Below are 17,849 nucleotides of genomic sequence, written 5' to 3' on the forward strand. Positions count from 1 at the left end.
TTGCCTGACATTGGTCTAAAAGCATGCGCTCCCTTGCATACTTTCTGCAACACTCTTATTTTTAGTATCTTGACTTTTTGCGTCTATGAGAACCTCCCAAATGACCTGCATGCATTTGACACCTTTGTTCATTAAGAGAAATAGGGAGCAGAAAGGCTGCCTTTCATGGACTCCCATGACAACAGCAGAATGCCTGGAACAGGCCATGAAGAACCAGCTTTACAAAGCTTATGTAGCCCCACTTCTCTGCCTCCCAATAATTCACTCTGGTCCTGGTGGATTAAAGGTGTCAGCCAAGACATTCACACTGCCAGTTCATCCGAACAGAGAAATGGAATGATGAAAGGAAAACACCAGAGGGGATGGGGGAAGACAAGAGGCTGTTTTAATGACTCTAGAGTGGTATGGGAATGCTGTTAATGAGGAGGGCTGGGATGAAAAGTTATGCTTCCCATGTAGAGACCTACAACTCTGAGAGGAGTCTGAAGAACAATTCGGTTCAGCTTATGTGGTGCAGTTACAGCTAAGCAAAGCCAAGCAGAGCCCTGCAGACCACAGGAGAGTGGGATAAACAACATTTGACTGTGAGGCAGGCAAAGATGAAATTGAGAATGAGCAGCTCCTCTTTTTTCTGTTCCTCTTTCCCCTTCTCCCAGAGACTCAGTGACAGCTTTCTGGTGAAGATCAGAAAAGTGGGAGATGGGAAGTGAGCAGAAGTGGGGAAAAGAGGGAGGAGAGAGAGACAGTAACCCCAGGAGCATATATCTCCACTCAACAATTCCACTGGGGTTCTCCCTCTTACCCCACCACTCTTCAGTTTCTATCTCCAGATGAAAAATAAATAAACTCTTCAGATGGCCTCCCTCCCCTCTGAGAGAGAAAAAGAACTTCCCAAGAGCAGTTTATATATATATCTATATATTTTTTTTTATCTTTACTCTGAAGTATCCAAAGTATTAGATGCATCTCTACCACCTCTGAGTGCTGCCTGCCTGAAACCTCTGTTATCAGCCTTTGTGAAGGTACATAGTACAGCACTGCTTTTGTATATGGAATAAGAAACATTTACTCATCTCTTCCACAGTGGAGCATTTGCTTCCTGTGCAAGCACAACTGGCAGAGCAAAGCACCTGGTGCTGTCAAGCACTGAAGCTAAAGGCTACTCTGCCGCAAGAATGTTCTGGAAAGTGCTGCAAGGCTGATGGCCTCATCAAGAGAGAGACTTGATGGGTGATTGAGCGTGACGAGTGCTCCCTGCTATATGATGCTTCTCCCTTGGCCCACGTACAAGAGGCTGAGTAGAGGAAATGATGTCTCTCATGTATATCTCTGTTTGATTGTCTGCTTCACATTAATCAAATGCAAGTACGTCATTACATAATCAGCATTTTATGTTTTAAGCACAAAACAGCCAATGCTATGCTCTTATACTTCTGATGTCAATAATATGACCTGTGTGAGTATCTCATACAAGAATTTCCTGCTTCCAGATATCTTGCACAGTCATCAATAACCTGGCTCTAAGAAGATAAGCATTAACGCCTATAATAAACAGATGCTAACTTTCTTCCTTCCCTTGTTTGTCTCTATTTTTCACTACATGCCTTATCCTGATAATGTTCAGCATTATAATTTGGCCTTCATATTATGTCCTTTCTCTGGTAGCATGTCAGCAGTTCCTTTATTAACTCTACTATTAACTTCAGCTCCTAATACCTGTAATGAATGCTCTGCTTAATGCTGATATCATACTGTATAGTCCACTGTGGATCCCCACTGTTGAGCCCAGCAGTGAATGGGGTGGTTACATAGCTTAATGCTCAGTCTGATGCATAGTTCATAACTGCAGACTAATGATAAGTCCTTTGTGTGATTTTGCACATCACAGTGAAGCATGTCCACATAGATCTTCAGAGAACTGGATATCAACATGTATATTTTGTTGCAGTATGCTATCAGCATGTGATATTTCCTGAATACAAATGGAAATACTCTATTTGCCTTATAGCACCGGAAACTATGGTTTAATTAAAATCAACTTATTCAAGAAATCACAGTGAGATTAGAATACAAAAGAGACCTGAGAACAGGACTCATTGAGCACAAATATCCACAGCAAAATACATTACAACAAGTCATTTCATTTTCAAAATCTTGCATCTATAACTAAGACAAGATAAATGAAAACTCTGGTAGACAATACCAGTTGATACTTTAGCCAGATGTTTACACTAGAGGAAAGGTCATGGGTTCACAAAAATATTAGGATTCAACCTCTGTGCATCATGAATATCACTGTTAATTTTGACCTGACAGTACACAACATCAGGTAGGGACCTCAGAATCAACCTAAATCATTTGCTGTTGACTAGGAATATTCGTGTTAAATGTACAGCACAGCACTCGATCCAATAGTTGGTAAGACACTGGGTCAAATGACTGACCAACAGTGTTGGGGGAGCTAGCTTGGAAAGCTACCAGTGATATCACACTGTGAGAAGTTGAACTACAGCAAAACTACCCTAGGGAGAAATCTAGTTTGGCTGACTAAAGCTGATTAGAAAGCAATAGTTCAAGAAACTTTGTAAAATAAAATATCACATTGCCATTTACATGTGATACCAAATATAATACTAAAAGTCACATGCTTGCAAAAAAATGCTACCCAAATGAGTGTATTATTTTAGGATTAAAAAACAATCTAATCTGGGCAAAATGACAAAATTATACGTAATGTTACTGTAGAGTATATCTGGATTTTGTATTATTAGACTACAGCTAAAACTGTTTAAAAAATGCATTTATCTTAATACCCTTTTAGACCATTTGACTGACTGGTTTAAAAATGGACCTGTCCTCTTACTTGTCAGTTTTGTACCATCTGACCTGTACAGTCTTAGCAACTAAAACATTCTCCAACTTGTACCTTTCAGATAGTAAGAACAGCTTACTGGTCTAATAACAGGCTGTCTCTCAAAGTCCTTATCTGTGGCACTGAAAATGTCTTCACCAGCAGTGAAAAGCTGCTCATATGCAATATTGTATTGTATTGAAAAAATAAAAATAACAAACCATTCCTTTATTTTACCATGTCCCCAAATTGTTTGTATTTTCAGTTGTTAATCACACACACACACACACACACACACACACACACACACACACCTTAAGTGCTTGAACCACTATGCAAAAAATGAATGTAGTTGAACTGCCAGCAAGCTACTGCAATGTAGTTAATTACATGTAATTCACTGCTCCCCAGCACTGTTGATCAATGAACATTACCAATTGTAGACATTGTCAACAGAAAAGCAAAAAATCTAATGGGCGGTGCTGACAATGCTTGTGCTGGCACAACATACTATTAAACTGTTAAGTCTGTATGCTCTTATAGTCTACAAACAAGGCTTTCAGGTTTTCAGTGTTGGTTTTGTAGCATAGTTAGATATAGTAATTTCATCATAAAACTGCTCGGTGTGACTGCACCGAGCAGTCACTTCTTGCATCAAATGGAACATCAATTGAAGTGTGCTATTTAAGTACTAGAAAAAGTCCAAATGAGTAACATCTGACAGAAGAACAGAAGGCGGAAATTAGAGAATATCTCTAATTTGTCAGTTTGCCATGTTCCTTTGATGGTGCTGCATGTTGGCCACTTGAGCTGCTCCTCTCATCTCTTCCTGGGGACAGACAAACTCAGTGACTCAGCATGATGTCCGTCACATTAGGAAATGAATTATAAAAAAAAATAAATAAAAAAAAACTGCCCTCCTCACTAGCCTTCTTTATTCCACTCCATGTGTGTCTCACTTTTTTGCCTAAAATATCCTATACACCACGTTGCCTTTTGTTCTTCATTTGTATTCTGCTTCGCTCCCACTGTAAGGTTTTCATTTGTCAGCCTTACCTTAGATTTTATTCTTGCCCTCTCCTCTTACCTCATGCCATTGCTTTTATTCTTTTATTCTTCATTTTTTTAAGAGTGATTAAGTCACATTTTTCTCAAAAACTGTAAGCAGAGTCAATTTTAATCTCAGATCACTCACATTTTGCTTCCTATTCTTCAAGTCCAGATTGCATTCACATTGATTTGCATGACATATTCTTACTGGCTTAGTTTGTTATGCCTTCTGTACTTCATCACCCTGTGGTAGCATGGCACCTGTTCTCATGCATTTTTCTTCAGAGACTTTTACCAGCCCTTCATATAAGAGTCAGACATTTCGTGGGAGAGATTTTATGTGGGTAATTTACCCCCACCTCTGGGGCTAACCAGAGGTGCAGTCTGTGTCTTTCATCTTCCCTGCTTCTCCTCAGACTACCTTTTGCCTGTCTGTTCTTTCTGCCTTTTTGGGTGTTATACTGTATCTTTATTTCCCTCTTTGTGTCATCCTTAATGTCTTCTTCTCCCAATATAAGCATATTCATGTAATTCTCTCATCCCTAATGACAGTGTTCATGAAAACAGATCAGAGTCTTTGAAGACTAATATTTTTGATGGGGCCAAACCAATTACTCCTCACATCAGTGACAACTGACAGCTGGTGTGTATGCTGATGAAAACCTAAGATGGGGGAGGGGCTATGAATTCATCTCACAGGCAAATGAGTACAGGGAACATTTCCTTGTCAAAAATAATTAATCAAAGAGACATGGCTGACCTGAGTGAAACCAGGAGCCAGAGGAATGCTCTGTGCGCCCCCCCTTACTCTTCATATCACACTCATTATAGCTTTTCCCCTCTCCTTCTTGTCTTTGTCACTCTATTTTCCTCTATAACCCACTCTTCAGCCGTGCTTCTTCTCCACCGAACATATCTCATCCCTCCCCTCCTGCTTGAAATCTCTTTGGATTCCAAATGCTAATTCAGTCAAGCACTTAATCAGACACATTAATTCCAGTTTGCAGTGAGTTTCTCTGGAGCAGAATTTTAAAATGCGGTTCTAACCAAGGTCTGTAAAAGACATTCCTTAAAAAAAAAAAAAAAAAAGCCATGTGTTGACAACAAGTGTATGGCAAGGATAATATGCTGGGCACGGCACTACACTCTGCAGTCTGTATTGTATCATGTTTCACTGTTGTCCTTCAGCCCTAGAGCCATTTCAATTCCACTGGATTTATAGATAGCCACGTATTGTGTCATTCTGAAAAGAAGTACATGAAGCCACCCTATTAAAATAAAAAGACCTCATCTTGCACCAGTTTGCCAGTTACAAAAAGGGAAATCATGACGACAATGTCTGCTGCTTCTGAGTCACTTTGGCTAAGCAGCGTATTATGGTGGCATATTTGTGTGCATTTCAAAAAAATCAGGTCAGTGGAAGCAATTATTGACAGTAACATTCCCATACAAACATGCGCATGCACACACACACACGGAGATAAACAGAATATGCCAGAAAAGCCTTTAAGCTCTCAAATTGTCTACTGACAAATGGTATACTAGCTGAGATGTGTATTAATTCAAATGATATTAAAGTACTGATTTAGTCACATTCTAATTTAATTAAGTCACAGATCATGTAAATGAGAGAATTTTAAAATGACATTCTTTGTTCCAGATAACTGTATTCTATATTAATGCCTGCTTTAAAGAGAGTTGATTTCTTTTATCTTGACATCATCATCTTCCTTAGACTTTAATAAAAAATATGACTTGGAAAGCACGTGTGCATTTGCATCATGTCAAAGCAAACCATAAACATTCCACTGACCTTTTTAAACTTCTTGATATGATCTCTCTGCTTGTACCTGAAAAATCTGATAGAATAGAGTTATGGTGTAGGCTTTCTATCAACAAGTGTGCATGTTTTAATATGAGTACTATTTACTGTATCTTTGTCTATCAGCGTATCACTCTGCATGTCTGCTCTGTCCCTCCCTCCCTTGCTCCTATCTGTCCGGTGGTCAGTGATTTGACCTGACGAGAGCCTTTTACCAGTTGCAGATGGATTTACCATTAGATGATAACAAATGGCAGGCACTGCTGAGCTGATTTCAGCACTCACTGCTCTTCTGGGAGCTTGTACTCACCTCACTGAAAACCACACTGACTGCCCCCACCCAAGATGTTAATTGAATGAGCAGTTGTGCAGTTAGTTAATTCTGCCTGACATGCATTTCTGGTTATTTCCAGTGGGTAATGTAGGGTCAAAATATGCTATGATCTGGAGCAGAAGGCATCAATATTAGTCTTGATTTGTTGAACTACTTCTCTTCCAGAGCAGGATTTTATCTCTGTGAGCTCATGAGAGATAAAGAGAGAAGAACAAAATGGCAAAGTAGATTTGTGATGCCCTACAGACCTCTAAAGATATGACTAGAAGTTTATCACACAGACTGGTTCTGAAAATGTGATGTGATAATACAGTAGTATAAATGCTGCTGAGGTGGCCCAGGTGGCAGTAAAATGTTTCTGCAAATGTAATTAGTGCAATGTATGTGCTAAACATTAATTATTTGTATTTTCTTTCTTTCAGTTTATTTAATCTTCAACAACAGCTTAATGTTTGTGTTTCAAGTTTGAGTCTCAAGAAGAAACAGTATCATTCTCAGTGATGTGATTTTGTCAATGAAGGAGGAAAACCAGGGGGTGTTTTGTGCATATTTGTGTGTGTGTGTGTGTGTGTGTGTGTGTGTATGTTGGGTATTAATGGTGTTGATAACAGCATCAATGATAGTGATTATAATGGCAAAACCCACATCCATTTGTAGGCATATCTCAATTTTAGTGACATTTCAGACAGCATTCGATAGTTCTTCTGCAGCCTACTGTGCTTCACGTTAGGCTGTTTGCTCCTGGTTTTATCACCTATATTACCAAGTCATCTTGTCTATGTGTATACTGTATTCATTAAACCACTGGAGCAGAATTTAGAAATGTAGACTTGAGACTTAGATTGAAGACAGGCTTAAAGGATAAGACTGGTGATATTCTTGTCACCAAATCAATTGAAAAGGCCAAAACAAACAATGAATTGATCCTATTAACAAATGTTGTCTGTGTACCCACAGTCTGATATTTTGTAGTAGTTTACTCCCCTGTGCTATGGGGTTCCATTGTTGTCCCCAAAGAAACACACACACACAACAGTGAACCAGAACCACACTGGCAGGTGGTTCATTCGGAATTATTAGGCCTGTGCATTGTGTTGTATCAATTTTAAAATAAATAAATAAATGAACATCATTGCAAAAACAAGAAACTGCTAATGGAATGTCAGTGATTACCATGCAAAGACCTAAAAGACTTGCAAGTGGAATTTGTTTATGAAGACTTGTGACTTGCCCTCTCACATGACTTGACAATAGGCTTGTACTTTCCCTTTCACCCTAACCGACTGCCTCAGGGAAAGCTGTCTTTAATTTTAATCCTGTGCTGTTCTGTTCTCTACTGTTCTGCTCTGTTTGTCATCAGATGCATGCTAATTAAGGAAAGATATGTTTGCAGTTTTTACCGCCATTGATTACTGGTCATCTGGATGTAATGCAACTGTAAGGTGGAAAGAATACTCACTGGCAATGCTTCATAAATGATACAGACATGACAAAACCCTTATCTTAAAACCAAGGTTGGGGTCATGATAGGCTCACACAGTAACGTTCCATTGGATCAGACACACACTTATTTGCACTCACAGTTCCTGCACTTCACTAATGGATGGCAGGCGAAATGGAGAGCTTTATCTCTGTTTGCTTTTGTCCCCCATAATTTATTCTACACGCTTTGTCCTCTGTATTGTGTGCATGTGTCTTTGTGTGTGCAGGCTACATATGAGGGTGTGTTTGTGAGGCTTTGTGGCTTTGACTGTCCCCTTGTCTCTACAAAATGAGCTCCTCTGACTTAAGGTACCACAATGTAAAGCCCCTCTTGTTAGACAAAGGTCCTCAAAGGCGCTAAAACTGAAACATCAGCAGCGACTGCTGAGGAAGTGGTTGAAAGGGAAAATAACAAGATGACTCAGTGATTATTTAGAAACAGTAAAGAGAATTTTTAATTAGATGTACTCCATCCTGGGGGTTATAAAAACTGCATTTTTGGTAGTTGAGCAGATCACCGACTGTACACCATCAAACTCATTAGTGGCCACAAACTCTATTACTATAAATCTATTTGAAAGCATTCTTACAGTTTGCCTCTTGCATTTTCAGGACCAGAGTAACATGAAATGGACAAGAGGATGACTTGGATCCCTTGGAACTGTGATTGAATTGGCAGGTAAGAACTGAATTAGATAGAAACAGAAGCTTAAGTTTGATCACTTTATTTCATAGGGGAAAGGGCACATGCAGAGGCTATTTAATGCTTTCAATAAAAAAAGAACAGAAAAAAGGAAAAATAACATACTTTCACCAAAATCATATTGAGCCAAGAAGCTGAAGACAAACAAAGTAAGAACTCAGTGTGGATGCACTTTAAAAAAAAAAAAATTGTATACTTTCTGAGAATGGAACTTTCAGCCAAAAATAAATCATCCTTGTTATCTCAGCAAACTACTGCTGGTACATGTCTTAAAGTGTAAGAACACCGCACAGTCCAAAGGTGTCTAATTCTGGTGGATTGGAAACTATAAATCACCACGGTGTTTCTGTGTTGTCTGCCCGGTGTGTGCTGGGATTAGCTTCCAGCCTCCTGTGATCATGAAAAGGATTTAGTGGGGAAAGTAAATGAATGGCTGAATGACTTTTCTTTTTTAAATATTATTCTCCAAATTACATAATAAGTAGTGTGGTCAGACTTGGTCAGTGATATTTAGAGGTCAGACTCAATAAGAGCCCCATCTTATAAAGTAAGAAGGGGCAGCCTTTGCCTCCTAAATGTTTGGGTGATACATTATGGTGGTAAAGCCTCTTGTTCTCTCAGGTATACGTACCTTTGTTCAGTCCATAAAGGCTGAATAATGCCTGATGTGTTAGGACCACACTAGAATTTGTTTAGCAGTGTGTTTGGGTGAATGGTGGTTTTGTAAAATAAGGAAAGCCTTATTTTCTTTGGATGATTTATAATAATGCAGAGCAATTATTGAATGTGATGACTGTCACAAGATAGCTAACCAAACCATTACACAGCCACAGCCATGATTAGCACTTGAATAAAGGGTTGCAGGTATATTGTGGGTATCTTTTGACTTTTCCCAGATGAAAATCCATCCAGCTGAATGAACAGCAACTATCTATCATCCTGTAAGAGACTATTTTAGACCTTGTTGTGGCTCTGTACTGTATGTGTCTATGTCCATTAGCCTTGGGTACAAGCCATTTGAGATTAACAAGTTTGATGTACTGTAATAGTTTACTGGCAAGTGCTATCTACAGTATGTATAGTGATTTTGAGAAAGAGCGTGGAACATCCAGTTGTTGTTGACTCATTTTAGCTATAATTTAAAGTGTGGTTACTACAGTGTATGCATAGATGTCACCCACATGTGGTGCAGTCATACAGTGCATACAGTCCAAAAACCTCCATAGCTTTGGCAATAGACTTTAAATATAAGGTGCATATTTCACAAAAATACACAATAAAATTTAAAACAAGAAAGTTATTACTGTTTTTTTTCCCTGCTTGAAAATTACTAATGTCAAATGATGTCCAGTTATTACATGTAAAATGAATATAATCTTTCTTACTGAAGGATTAGGTACTTAGAATGCATTCAGAATGCATTTAATTGACAGACAAGGACAGAGAAAGCTCTGGTTATAGAGTTAACCCAATCAGAGCAGAGATTTGAATGAGAAATGACATGTGCCTGATTTGATGCACGTTTATGGATAGAATTGAATAAAAAGCACCATATGAAGTTCCCAAACTGAAAGAAAAAAAAAAAAAAACAAGAACAGCGATGTTTCTATGCTGGTACCTCTGCTTAAAATGTAAGAAGTGTGTTTTCACAAGATAGTCCATCTTTGTTTGAGGTCTTTTTTTTTTGTCAAAGAGGACTGCTGAACTGCACAGACCTATGGAGTGAACAGCCCTGCTGCAACTCATGCATGTAACTTCCAGTCTCTGCTTTACATTTAGTGTAAACTGCTGTCACAGTGTCAGGGAGCTTTTACTTGCAACCACCACTCTTCTAGGTTGATGAGCCTGTTTGTCTGTGTTGTCCATATGTTGTGATAGTTTTTATGCCTATTATCCTTGCAACAGTAAATCATTTTGGAATTTTTTTATGGTTGATGCAGCAACAACGACTGGCCTTTTGAAACTCTGTTAGTGCTTTTGTTGCTTTGAAAAATGATTTTCAGGCCTTTTTAAAAGCTAAGTGGCATTCAACTTATTTGATATGACTCACATGAATAGTTTCTTTTGTGATTCACTTACTTCAAGGTTCCTTTTCATGTGGTGCTTCTCTTATTTTATCCACCCTTAAAGATCCTTCCCAGTGGGGTGGCAGATTGGGTTTCATCATGAAAATGATACTGAATTTATGCAATGGAATCCATTCACAAGCTTTTATTTCCTCTAAAATGTTGCCTCTTCTTTGGCCAACAAGTTACAGAAAAACAACTGGTAACATGCTCTGGGTTTCATCCAGGACAGACCAGGCCCGATCCATCCTCTTTCCGGCTGATGTACAGTCTCTGGGTGTTGGATTTTGGGTGGAAGCCTCCATGCATTGTGAGGAGTTCCTGGGTCTTCACATCGGCAGCCTTCATGCCCTCCTTTGGCCAGCTCACTATGTCAGCAGGACCTGTCTTATCCTTTGATGGCACTTGGACATTTTTGTCTTTCTTGCCTCCTCATCGTGGTTCCCATGTGACTGTGGGATACAAAGGTACTTGTAGGTGGTCTGTATGTCTGCTATGTGGCCCCCGGTAGTTCTAACCCATCAGTCTTTACCATCTTCCCTCTTTTTACTATCTTCCGGCCACGCTTCTCCAGCCCAAATGACATCCCAGTGTCCTTGCTGAAGATCCACTGCAGATGGATCAGTAAGTCAATGTCCTGTTCCTTCTTGGCATACAGCTTGATGTCATCCAAATAGAGGAGGTGGCTGATGGTCGCTCCACTCTTGAACTTGTATCCATACCCACTCCTTGTGATGGTCTGACTGAGGGGGTTCAGGCCTATGCAGAGCAGCAGCGGGGATAGTGCATCGCCTTGGTATATGCTGCATTTGATATTTACTTGTGCAATTGGTCTGGAGTTAACTTCCAGCATTCTGAAAAAACATAGAAAAAAATCAACTGGACTTGGTTTTAGGTAGAAGACGTTTCACCTCTCATCCAAGAGGCTTCATCAGTTCTCTCTTGGATGAGAGGTGAAATGTCTTTGACCTAAAACCAAGTCCAGTTGATTTTTTCCTAAATTTTTTCAGCTTACTATGACCTGGATGACTGAGAATCTGCACGGACAAACTTCCTGCATTGTTCTCCACAGTCCCACTGAGTTCTTGATGAAGGTCCTTAGTGTCCCATTGACTTTGTATCCATGTGAGCACCTTTGAGTCATAAGCTTTCCTGTAGTTGACCCAGGCTGTACTCAGGTTGGGCTGTCTGTATCTTGAGTCACCGGTTACTGCTGTATCTATCAGCAACTGGTGTTTTGAGCCTCGTCCACGAGTACATCATATGCATGTCATATGTTTAAAGAGGAAGAGCAGAAGTGCAGTGTCCAGATACCCAGTTGCACTCTTTTGAGCCACTTACTCATTGCATTGATGTAATTCGAATCTTCATCTTACCAAAACACAAGATTTGTTGAGTTTTGTACTGTAAATCAGTCATAAGGCTCATGCTGGATTGTATCAGTCCAAATGGATTATAACTGCAGAAGAATTTAACTGATCAATTATCTTGCATACCTTTTACAGACTCTTGATTTTAATACACTTTCTGACACCATAAGCTCCAATTATGTCTACAGTTTGTAGATATTGTGTTTTCCCTATATCCTTATTTTATACTTTCAATCCCAAATTCAATGACAGACAGATGCTGTTTGGACATCCAAGTTCAAAGCCTCAGAACTACCTTTGCATGGCTTGGTCAAACTCAGTGATGCAGGCTAACCCTGGCCTCATCCAGACGTTGGAGTGACAGTAGTATTATGGACAAACTCCTAGATCCTTGAATAGTAGTTAGCACTAGTTTTCTGCCCACAGCCACTCTGAAATATTCATAGGGAGAAGAATGATTTTATCAATACCCTTTATCACCCACAAGCCCTCACCGCCGACGCACTGCTCACTGTGAAACTAGAAGGCTGTCATGGACACAGCTTGCGAAAATTTGCACATGCTAAAGGCACACACCACAGACACACATTCTGTTGAAAATCTGTGCCATTGGTATAAATTCCTTTTGCCTGAAATAACAGAAATTAAAACATTGCTCAGGAAGACCTAAAGAGGAGGAAGAAAATCTGATTTTTTGAGGTGAAAGGCAGTTGCTCTGCCTCTGTGTAGAACCCGCCAGCACCTGAATAGCAAGTGTGATGCCCTGCAATAATGATGCTCCATCCTCATCATCCTCTAGTGATACACCACTCACAGTCTCTACCAGAACATTGACTCACGAGGACACCATCAACACCAACTATGGCCTCATTCAAAAATAACAAGATACTGTTTGTAAGACAGCAAGTACTGAGGGAACTAGTGGAAATAGGAACTAACAGCTAATCCTTTAGTTACAAGGTGACAAAAAGTTATTCCTACCTCAACTTAACCCAAACACATTTAAAGTTCAGTTTTATCATTTCAGTGACTTGTGTTTGTGCAGTGCCCTTTTCATTGATGTGAGATCATCATAAACACTGCTGTGTTTTATTCAAACAAGACACACTCAGATGTTTCCCCTCCACCTGAAGCTTATTTGCTTATTGTTACTATTCTGGTAAGTTTGACCCACACTGTGACAAGTTAAGTGGATTGTGGTCCAACTAAAAACTTACACAAACGTGGGGGACTAAATCTTCCAGTGCACAGACACTAAAAATAAATCTTTCCATAGGAGTCAATTTATATCCAGTAGATAAATTGTGGAATTGAAATATATTTACATATTAATAGGTTCTGGATTTGTCAATGAAGAATAAAGGGTAGATGTAATTGTAAGAATTTTTAAGAGAGTATGGAAGCTTGGGGTACAACGTAAAACATTTTGGTTTTTGCAAAGTAATTTAAAAAATTTTTGAGGTGGAATAATCATGTTTTTACACAAGCAGCATATACGTCTCTGCTACAAATGAACACCTGAACATTATTTATAGCACCTACTGTTCTTGTACAATTCCACTGAAAACAACAGGAGATGTGATGTTACATAATTGTAACTGACAGAAGGTTAATTGTAACACTGCCTAGAAAAGTTGTATCAAACAAGGATATTTTGTAACCATGCTGCACTTTATAATATCGATCTATATGACAGATATACTAATCAATTAATAGGTACACAATTACATGTCAAATTTGATACGAATGTGACATGGAACTGTGTCAAACAATGAAAATTAATTTTTTTTGTTCACAGAGTAGGACAGCAAATAGAAACAACAACACAGGTCAGCAAAGTATGGATTTTTTCTAAAGAAATAGCTTCTTGTCATTGTTTACATAAGCGGGTTAGTTGTAATGCAGTGTTACAGTACAACTAACTGTATTTTACAGTTTTATTGACTTCAGTACAGTTAAGGTGGTTCACACTATTGGTTTATAGCTGTGCTTTGCATGAGCAAATGTGCCTTGGCAGAGGTACGTACACTCTGAGTGCTTTTGTTTGTATAGCAACCAATTCACAACAATTGTCTCAGGGCACTTTACATAATCACATCTAAAGCTTACACTATTATAAGGAAAACCCAAAAAAATCTCCCTTGGTTCAAGCACTTACCCTCAGTTCACAATACACATTACCAGTTATATACCACTATATTAGTAGGATTCATATTATCAAGAATGAATGAAGTATCACATCTAACTTGAGTGTTTGCATGCATTCTGTCACAGAAAATATTTGAGCAGCTGATACACAGTATATGCCTGCTTCGTTTATACACAAACTTCCTAATACATTTTCATTTAACAGTTGCTTGCTAAATCGCTGTTTGTTAGATGAACCAAATTCATTTCACCATCTTGCTATGGAGGAGACATACAAACTGTGAATGGAAGAATTTCAGGCTGTGGGCAGGAGAACAGCTGTCAGTTTGTCTCACTTGGCTAGTTAGCACCAATTCAAAGTACTGGGCTTGTCTGTTTCACTTGGCTGGTTAAAACAAAAGACACTGACAAAGAGCTACAGTATGACTGCATAAAATGGGTGCACTGATCTGTATCTTAAGCTGTGGAAAAAAGGTACATACACAACCACACATGGTGGGATCTGAGAATGTTCTTTTATATACAGTATTGAATATTGTACTTATAAGGATATAAATGTAACTGTACAGTGTAGAAATGTACAAAGTAGATACACGTGATGTACATATCAGAGTCAGAATCAGCTTTATTGGCCAGGCGGGTTGGAAACATGAGGATTTTGACTCTGGTACAGTGGCTCTCAATGTGTATATAGAATGTTCTTCCATAAAGCAGTGAGTAGACAAGCAAGTAAGATAACGCTGAGAGAACAAAAAAATTAAAAGAATTAAAAGAAACAAGAAAAAGGATTGTGCATTAGGAAAATAAATATACACACAGTTTAGATGTAGTTTATCAGATAAATATATACAAAAGTATATTTACAAGATACTGTATTAAAGGTTGTTATTCCGTTACTCATGGGTTAAGTGTTCATCGGAGTGATGGCCCGGGGGAAGAAACTGTGCTTGTGTCTAGTTGTTTTGGTGTACGTGACCTGTAGCACTGTCCAGAGGGAAGGAGTTCAAATAGGTCTTCAGAAATCCACTGACCTCCTTTTGACCTATGAGGTGTACGAGTTCTCCATGGAGGTCAGGCTGACACCGATGATCTTTTCTGCAGTCCTGACTGTCTGCTGAAGCCTGTTCCTGCCCTGTTTGGTTGCTGAACCAAACTAGAAAACAGTCATCTCAGCTGTTTTGAGCGTGTTCAGCTCCAGGTTGTTGTGACCACACCACAGGGCCAGCTGTTCAACCACCCGTTTGTAAGCCAACTTGTCCCCGTCTCGGATGAGACCGATGACTGTTGTGTTTTCTGCGAACTTCAGGAGTTTAACAGGGGGTCCTCCAAGCTGCAGTCATTTGCATAGAGAGAAAACTGCAGAAGGGGGGGCACACATCCCTGGGGGTGTCTGTGCTGATAGTTCAGGTGTTGGATGTGGTTTTGCCCAGCCTCACCTGGTGATCCACTGACAGGTAGGGGCTGGCACAGTGAGGGGGTAAGTTTAGAGAAGACGATGTCCATGGGGGAAGCAACTGCTGGGTCTGAGGTGAGGTCAGTGAGGGGTGTGGAGTTCTGCTTCTCAAACCTACAGTAAAACACATGCAGGTTTGTCTGCCAGTTGATGGTCTTCCACAGCAGGGGGGATAGTTTCCTCTTGTTTTCCCAGATAACTATTACATGGCCTGCACTGTATACCTGGCTGACCCGGTGCCTTTCTGTGTGGAGCATGTTCTCCCTGTGTCTGCGTGGGTTCTCTCTGGGTACTCCGGCTTCCTCTGGACATGCAGTTTAGGTTGACTGGTGACTCTAAATTGCCCCTAGGATTGAGTGTGGGCGTATGTGGTTGTCTGTCTCTAAGTGTCAGCCCTGTCATAGACTGGCAACCTGTCCAGGGTGGACCTCGCCTCTCACCCAATGTCAGCTGGGATTGGTTCCAGTCCCACCGTGGCCCTATTCAGGAATAATGGATGCATTGATATCCGAGATGGAGTCGCTGAGCCAAATCTCTGTGAAGCATAGAACAGCAGAGTGTGAGAAGTCAGTTAGTCCGGCTGACGAAAAGGAGTTCATCCATTTTGTTGACTAAAGAGCGGAGAATTGCTAGATGGATAGATGGGAGCGGCGTCTGGGTCCCTCTGTGTTGTAACTAAACCAAGGCCTCTGCTGTCTTCCCTCACTGGCGTGTTCTCCAAGTCCCATAGAGGGCTCCTGCCCCTCCAGCCAGATTATCCACACAGCTTTTTTGCATTAGCAAAAATAGGAGAAAAGGTGTTCAGAGTGAGTTGTCTGATGTTTAGTAGCTCTTCTCTAGAGAAGGCCGAGAAAATGAGGAAAAACAACAAACACTTAAGAATGCATGCTACCAAGGCAGCCATCCACGCTATTTATTTATTTTTATATTAAAAAGTACTAATCAGAACTGCAATGTAATCCATAAACAGCAACAGCCTTAAAATACTTGCTGTTGATTTGAAATTCAAGTTTGAAAGCGGTTTGCACTTTTCAAATTTCTATAGTATCTGAAATTAACTTTCTTTCTTGGAAAAGAAAAGCATATATTATTTCCTCTGTGGCTCTCACACAGTGTGATACCAGTATCAAATGAAACACAACAATGTATCTTTGTTAGAAAGCTGACCAAAATAATAGTACTCTACTGGCCAATTAGTGTACATTCAGTAATTATCTACAGATAATATAATGCTTGCTAAGCAAGTTCATTGGTATGTTTATGCGTGTAGGTGTTTGGTGCTGTGTAAATGAGCTTAAGAGGTTATCTAAAACATTATTAATAGTTTGAATGTATGTGAAAGGAGAAATCCACATAATAAAATAATGTATGTTCCTAAAAGCCGCAGGAGGTCATTTGAAGTAATTTATTCCAGTAGAACAGGTCAGTAGGATGCAGACATTAGTTTAACTTACTATGTGCTTACAGACAGAAACAAATAAATGAAAGACCAAAAAACAAAGCAGATGGAATGTTATAAATATAGACAAAGAAATAAAAGAGAAATACAAGTCTATTATCTTACCATTTTAGCTGTTGCCATGGAAGGCAACCAATCAGTGACATGTATGCAAAAATGTGATGATGTTTTCATTTAGATTCTAAGGCTGGGAAAATGTGTCATCTTAGAAGACAAAAAATAAATAAAAAATTATCTTAATTGCAAAACAGCTGAGTCATAATGAGTGGCAGACTGTTTATAGCTTCAAAATATTAGCACTACTGTCTCAGCAGATACACAGCAGTCCCTGACACTGGCTCAAGGAGAGGATGCTACATCCTCACCCTAGTGAAATTCTAATATGTTGTTTAGATAGAGTGACAAAACACTGTGCATAAAATGACTATACTATACTAATCTAGTGTGTTCTACATGTGTGTGATGCATGTGGTGGGTATCCCACCCACACTTAAATCCATAAAGGATCCTGGTTTATATGTGGAGCTGTCGCAAGCTTGCTGGCATTATCAAGGAGTGACCTGATTTGATTTAATCTCATTAATCTCTCTCTCACAAGATTAGTATACACACCAATGGTCCTCTATCAGACACGTCTCAATCTACAATCTCTCATCATCATCCCCCCTCCACACCCCGCAGTGTGAAAGCCAAAGCCTCTGTCAGTCATTCTTCACTAAAACGTTCATAATCAGCGGGTACTCCAGTGTTAACTGTGACAAATACCTTAGGCATGCCCCCATTCACTTTCCTCACCTTTCAGATGAAGCCATGTGTGTGATTGCGATGAATGAAAACAGGAAGCATTTGTTGACCATGGAGGGGGAGCAGATGAAACATTACTCAGTGCTTCTGGCCAAACAATGGCGTCACCAGATCTATTTTAGGGGGCTTTAGCCCCAATAGAATTTCCTTTAGGCTTGCTGAATAATTCACTCTGCCTTTTCTGGCTGATTTATAATGCAAAAATATGAAACAGATTCCAGAATTACATTACTCATGAAAAGAGCTGAGAGTAGGAGCCACTGGAAACTGCTGTGTAGGACAATCTGTGCATTGCTGAAACCAGCTA

At 39.6% G+C, this 17,849-nt stretch overlaps 1 protein-coding gene across 4 annotated transcripts in view; it reads left to right on the top strand.

The window, feature by feature from the left end:
• The window catches only part of lrrc4ca (leucine rich repeat containing 4C, genome duplicate a), a 152,241-nt gene that overhangs the window by 128,642 nt on the left and 5,750 nt on the right, over nt 1-17,849 (top strand). For 3 of the 4 annotated variants that reach the window (XM_020615207.1, XM_020615206.1, XM_020615208.1), the window contains one exon: nt 8,152-8,218. The exons of the other annotated variant lie outside the window; for it this stretch is intronic. The gene's annotated coding sequence lies outside the window, so the exon portion shown is untranslated. The remainder of the gene's footprint in view (nt 1-8,151; nt 8,219-17,849) is intronic. 4 annotated transcript variants of the gene reach the window in all.

This window comes from Monopterus albus, unplaced genomic scaffold (assembly GCF_001952655.1).
Source record: "Monopterus albus unplaced genomic scaffold, M_albus_1.0 scaffold160.1, whole genome shotgun sequence".
NCBI lineage: Eukaryota > Metazoa > Chordata > Actinopteri > Synbranchiformes > Synbranchidae > Monopterus > Monopterus albus.